Below are 7,508 nucleotides of genomic sequence, written 5' to 3'. Positions count from 1 at the left end.
AAGCTAATAAAGATGGGGGGTTGACCACAAGTAACAAAAGGACTAAAGAATCAACTAAAGGTTACCTCCCAGTTATCTACCCTATGCCATCTTCAAACTTCAAAAAAAAAAAAATCCATAGCATAATTGATGGTACTATCAATGCTTAATCTAATATGCATAAAAAACTATAAAATAGACTAGCAACTTCTAAACAAAATGTTGCTATTAATTGACATAAACATAAAAACTAAAAACCCATGGGGTACCAAGTTCATAGTAATGAGCATAAAAACCACACTAAAAAACACTAGATGCAGGGCTAACTTCCCTCTTCCTATCTTGTTGGTCCTCCTTCTTTTCCTTAGGAACATCATTGTCTCTATCGTCCCCCTCCACCTTAACTAGTTTGTCCAGTATGGTCTTTAGCCAATCCTGTGCTAGAAACCCATAAATGGATTAGGTGGTCTCAGTAGCTTTTCCCAGGCCCTTCTCCTCCTTATTAACCTACACGAAGTATAATTTTGTGGTAGTGGAGTGCATGAATTTTTGGAAAACTCTACCAAATTTTTGAATCTCTAGTAGATACCTGTTTGATTGTTAGCTAGGTCCTTCATAGACTACTCCAACCTTTCTAGGCTGGCCTTACTATGACTAGCTTCCCTTTCTTCCCAACATCTTTGTTGGTTTCTTTCCTAGGAGAAGTGATATCCTTCCCCCCAATTTCTAGTTAGTGTATCCTCAAGGTGTAAGAGATATGAGAAGGGCTTAGAGAGTTGGGTGTAGGCTTGTTGCCCTGAGGCAATCTCTTCTTTCTCACAAGTTTGACATCACTGTTGGAAGACTTAGAGGTGGAATCATGCTTGGGGGGGTGACTTAAATTTTTCTAGTTAGAGATAGTTATTGGTTCTTCTGGTGCTTTGTGTACCCTTCCTAGTATCTGGATCTAACTCTGTTTGGATGATCTTAACCTTAGGGTCCATTTTGAATTTCAAGCTAGGGGTTTTCCTGAATTCCTTGTAGCGAGGGATGGGGGCTAGGTCCAAGGAGACTTAGGGGATGGTAGAGGCTAGAGGGTTAACCAAAAGAGGTAGGTTTTAGGTTAGGTGGTAGATATACAATCTATTCATAAGATCCTCATGGATAAGGTAGAAAGTTTTATCCTCCTCATGTTTCATCCTAGCCTTACAGACACAATCTTCCAATGAGTGTAATAATAGAAACATGAAGGAAATGTCATCAAGATTCATAAACTGATTCAAAATAGGGATGTGGTAATAATATATTATTTAAAAGCAGTCCTCCAAGGTGATATACCACATATATAATAGCAAATGGCATGTCAAGGCTTAGGGAGGGCTTCCTATGAAAACCTTCTAAGCATTTGCACTAGTTCTTCCTTGGGATTGAAAATTTCCTCAAACTGACTTCCTCATTTATCTTAGCCTGCCTCCTCCATTTCTTTCCTTCCATACTAAATTCTTCGACCCTCGCAATGGTTTCCTCAGAGATCTCAAATCCCATACCATTGATAGTCACCTTTCTTTCCTTCCAAGTTACCTTTCATCACCTATTGGAATTGTATTACTTTTATCCTATTGTCTAATATGTTTGACATGATGGTGAGCATATACTAGGTTTTGTGATCTACTTTTTGAAGTTATTTGGTTTTTGATTCTAAATCAATTCAAAATTTATTTGAATGAGATTTACAACTCCTTCAAAACCTATTTTATGGTTAATAAAATGTAATTTTATATTCCCTTCTAATACTCCCACTATTCTTTGGTGTAACTAAATTATAAAGGAACTAAATTACCAAATGGACACTGTCTAGTTTGGAACTTGATAACATAGCACATGTAGAGAAATTTGGTTGGATTAGAAGGGAAGGTTCATAATAGTAAAAGAAAATTTAAATTACTCTCAACCTCCCTACAAGGTATAACTATCTACATTTTATCCTTATTTAAAATTTATTGAAAAATTAGGGATACTATTGAGAAAATTCAGCACAATATTTTTTGGTTAGGAATAGATCAAAAATCTAGAATGAGTCTCATGGCCTGCGAGAAGGTCTTCAAATCTAAGTACCAAAGGGGGATAAACTTTAGAAGAATTAATGATCTTAATTGAGTTCTTATGGCTAAAGTAGGATAGAGGTTAACTCAAAACATAGCATATTGGTGTAGAATTACAAAGGCAAAATACATGTGAGGTTCTCCTTTCCAAAACCATTTACTTAGGAATTACCTCTCAGCTAGATCAAGAATATAGAAAAACATTGTTAACAAATAAACTCTTTTGAGGAAGGGAGTGAGATGGGCAGTTAGGAATATGAACACTATCATATTCTGGGAAGACAAATGGAGTAGTAATCTTTTTTTCCAAACCTAATATTGTATTTGATACCGAATGACCATGATAGGTCTGTCGTTAGTATGGTGTAGTTCAACCTAACATCATCACAATTCTGATGGCAAGTTGTTAGAATTGCGATGATGATAGGTTGTGATGCCATAATTTTGACAAACCTATCATGGTAATTTGGTATCAAATGTAGTATTTACCCAATATTTCTTGGTGAAGAATGCTTGAATTTAAACCATTTTTTCACATGGATAAGTAACTATATATTTATAACTATGGGAAATGGAGAAAACATGACCATATTATCTCAATTTTGAACCTAATCCAAGAGCTAAAAAGTATTATGGAAGGAACCCGAATTCCATCCTTTTCTATTGAGAATTCTATTGTTTAGGATTTGATTGCCTTCAGGGAGTTTGGTGTCAAATATTCCTACAATACTATGATTTATCTAGTAGATTTTATGGACTAGAAATATGTTTGGAATCCAAGCCCAATCCCAAAGGTTATCCTCTTTTGTTGGGCAACACTGTGTGGGAGCATACTCACCATTGCCAATCTTTAAAGAAGAGATTTTCAATTAGTTAATTGGTGTGTGATAATCAATATTGATATAATTAGCAATGATATAATCAAGATTGATGCAAGCATTTATTTCCAAATATGAATTCTCATTGAGATATTCCCAACTTCTTACTATTGACAACCAGTAAAGTGTACAAACTATTCTATCCGTGAGATATGCCCACCTTGTTAAAGAGTGTTGTATTTTCTTATGTATTTAAAAAAATACTACTTGTTTAATTTTAAAATAATTTTCTTATCAATTTTACATTTGATTATGAAAAAAAATCATAATAAATAAAAAATTACATAAAAAAAAATTAAAATATATTAATTTATCAATTTATTAATCACTAATAGTGTTATCATTATTTTACACCTACATGCATTTGGATGTGGCTATCCTCCCTACAAACTATACAATTGACCAATTTTCAAAAAATTGAAAACATCATTGATTTTTCCTAAAAAATTAATAGTATTTGATCTTCATGATCTACATAGTTTGTAGTTGAAAACAACAAAAAGTTTGTAATAAAATAACTATAGTTTCGTGACTATGGATTTTTATTTTTTTTTGACATTGTTTTGTCTTTAGTACATTTTGTTTGGAGATTAGCCTATCCCCATGCCTTTTGAGTAGTATATCCTACTTCTCTACTAGCTAATCTCATACATCTATATACTCATATATTAAGTTGGTTTGGTTAAAAAATACTTTAACCATCTACATACTTATGCGAATGAGTTAAAATATCTCTCTCTTCCAAATGGAATTTAGTATGGTGTCCCACTTTCTATCATTTGTATAATAGGTGATATTTCTTTTTGGATAATCATTCATTTGCATGCAATTGTAACTCTTTGAATCTCTTATGTTTTCAATTGAATAATAACTTAACTAATAAGTATCCAACATACTATCTCTAGAGTTTCACACTAGATTTATTATCATCCACATAATAATTCTCAATAAAATTTCCATCACATATATTTTGAGGATTGATACCTCTTGTCTCATTAGCAAGGATTTCTTAAAGCCTCTCTGCCAATTATTCAAAATGAATATTGTGTCAATCTTCAAAGTCAAGTCCTAGATTAGTCATAAGGTTAGCAATATGATTTCCTTCCCTTATAGTATGGGTAACATCATATCTGATGCATCAACTTTTGAGAGTCATATGTTTTAACTCAGATATGGGTTTTGGCTGAAATTTTATACGCAGTCATGTGAAGAGGAGTTATTTGGATGGTTGATCAAGCTTAACTTGATAGGTGGCCTTTTCAACATTTTTTCAGGAGCCAAAAATTTCATCTTGACCTCCTCAATTAAGTTTTTGTATTTTTTTTTGCAATTTTTTAGAAAATTATTTTTTAAATAAATCTGAAATCATTCTCTTGATTTCATAGATTAGTTGACAATTCATCTTGCCTTAGTTGGGGGCTTTTCTTGGGAAAAATTGAGATTTGTAGGATGGATTTTGGAAATTATGAGAAATGAAAATTTTTGTTTTAATTTTCTGAATTCATCATACAAATACATTTTTTTCCCAAGGAAAGCTCCCAACTAAGCCAAGATGAATTTTCATCTAATCAATGAAATCAAGAGTATGATTTTAGATTTATGAAAGAAAAAAAAAACTGTCTAAAAAATTTGAAAAAAATACAAAAACTCAATTTGGGAGGTTAAGATGAAATTTTAGGCTTTTGAATTTTTTTTTTGAAATGGCCACCTATCGAGTTGAGCTCAATAAACAATCCAAATAACTCCTCCTCATGCACTACCTATAAAATTTCATCCAAAATACATATTTGAGTCAAAAGTTATGACTCTCCGGAAGTTGATGCATCAATATCTCTTAAAAGTACATAGATTTTTTTAAAAATTCTCAAGGATACTTACCCAATGTCCCCATGCAGCTACTTAAGTATAATTTGTGCTTAATTTAAGCAACTATAATGTCAATTTTTTACTACGGGGAAAGAAATAAATTAGAATCTATCCCTACTTTTTTGGTGTCTTTACTTAAAATTTAAATAAACGTGTAGCTAGAATATGTGCTTAGTGAGAAAAAAGACACATGACTGCATAATATTTTTTCCTATATTTTATTATCTCCTATTTTTTCTCAGGAAACTTATTTACAAATTTTTTTATTAAATTTTTTATTTAAACGTTCTATTTTAGATGTTGACTAAGAAATAAAGAAGCAAACATCAGGAACCATGGGGTCACCAACTCTGTATATTATTCCTAAAAAAGTTGAACATCAGCTACTACCCAAAATAAGCTTACTAGTCACACAGGAACCTGCCCTTAATAGGTACTAAGTACATCCATCAGTTTCTTTCAAGTAATCCTTTAGTAACTTTGAGTCTCTTTTAAGGATTTGTTTGTCATAATTTAATTGTTTGAAGCACTTTATCTTGTGTCAAGAACCAATAGCTTCGGTCCTATTATTTGATCCAATACCGAAGCTTTTGTTGAAACCTTCAATAAAAGTAACTTTCCAATTTCTAATATTTTCCTCAACTAAAAGTTCCCAAGAGTGTCTTAGGTACACCCTCAGTAAGTTTTCTTTTTACTATACCAGTCAAATAGATATTTAAGAGGATTTTTTTAATGCTTTAATTCTTGTTTGACCTTCATTTCTGGAAGGTAATAGCATTGATATTTACCTTAAATTGTTGTTTGATAATTTGGGAAATGATGGCGTTATTTCTTGACTGATCTAAGAAAATTCTGTTATTTCAATCTTTTCATATGTTCCATATGAAAAAAGGTGACCCAAAAGTTCTTAATCATAAGATGATTGAATGGGGGAGAGACTCTAGTAACATTTTCTTGCGATGCTAATCATACTTGGAAGACCACAAGTCAGATTATCCTCAATCTTTATAATTTTTACTGATTTAACATTTTGAATTTAGTTCTTGAAAGTCGATAATTTGTAATAGGCCTATTTTAAAGCTTTACTATAATTATTTATAAATCTTTCAATAATATCTAAAAATATTTTAAGTTTTTAAAATAAAACAATGAATCTGAATGGAAAAATATTATACATGATATTCTAAGCCATAAGAATCTAAGCTCCAATCAATAAGTATTAAAGCTGTATCCAGAACTAGTTTACCCGTAGCTCGTCTTTTTTAAGCCCGCTCTTCTCATATTTTCCCTCAGCCACCTCCATTGTCGGGATTCTCCCCCAAGTTCAGTTCATGCAAAAGGCCCTGCAAATTATCTCTCGAAATGCTCTAACGAAGGCTGAGCTGCTGACCAACATTTTGCATATAGCAAAGGAAACATTTTCCAATATAAGTGCACTAGAAAATAGATAAAACTCTATGGAATTCTTCAGTAGCGCAAGAAAATAGCTAAATTGGTGGGAGTTTCCGCTGGGCAGAAGAAAATAAATAAGATTTCACAATCCAAAAGATAAAATTCTATCGTTTCTGAGTGGTACAAGAAAATAGATAAGATTTTAAGGAGTTCCTGAGCAGCTTAATAAAATAGATGAAACTTTATAAAGTCCCTGACAGACGCGAAAAACAGAGGCCACAAGAAAATAGATCAAATTCCACGAAATTCAGAGGGCCAAAAACATAAATCAAATTTCATAGGATAAAATTCTACCTTTAATTGTCAGAGGAAGCTGCCTTAATCGCGTCCTAACGTCATTATAGTTTGGTTGGAAGAGTTTAGGTTGCTGCCATCTTGGCTCGTCAGACTAACAAATAATGAACCACTTTCCACATTGTATCACAGAAATGTTATATATAATAATAATTATGTACATTGTTACACTGAGAGACATTTTATACAATGACAGCACGAGCAGGGAAATATGCAAAGAATTTTTGTCAATAAAAAAGAAAAGGCAAGAGTTACAAATTTCTAAATTAAATATTAAATTATTAAATTATTAAATCACAAAATAAAAAATACTTCCGAAATAATAGATGGCCGAAATAGAAAAAAGTAAGACCCGAAAAAATAGAGCCCAAAAAATATGCCTCTAAAAAATAGGACCCGAAAAAATAGGGGCAAAACAATTTCAATATGATTTTTTTTTTGTTAAATATAATATTACATGCAGATTCATGCTTTTTTTCTTGTGGAGAGTGGGGGATTTTGAAATAAATTCGCGGAATGTGAAGAGACATCTATTGGGGGAGATGAGGAGTCTCTCACAAGCTATAAAACAAAAGCTCTTCATTTCATTTTCATTTTATGTTTTTGCAGGAAGGAGGAGGTGGAGATTATTGGAGGATTAGATTGAAGTTTATGAATAGGAATAGATTGAAGTTTTGGAGTTATTTTTTTGCCGGTGAGATTTCTATTTTCTATTTAAATTTAGATGTAAATGTAGATTCAAATTCAAAATTAGTTATAATATTCTATTTTCATTTAGATTTCAATTTCAATTAGTTCCATTTAGATTTTTAGAATTATATTCAAAAATTTTTATGCTTACATTTAATAGTTTAGTCTTGCATGTTTGATTTAGATTTAGATTTGCATTCAAAATCTTTTTATCTATATATCTTATAATACTTTTCATTTTCATATTTTAATAGTGCATGTTTCAAAT

The sequence above is a fragment of the Cupressus sempervirens genome, chromosome 11 (assembly GCF_028749045.1).
Source record: "Cupressus sempervirens isolate cs-2001-9-10 chromosome 11, ASM2874904v1, whole genome shotgun sequence".
Taxonomy (NCBI): Eukaryota; Viridiplantae; Streptophyta; class Pinopsida; order Cupressales; family Cupressaceae; genus Cupressus; species Cupressus sempervirens.
This window is presented reverse-complemented; position numbering follows the sequence as displayed.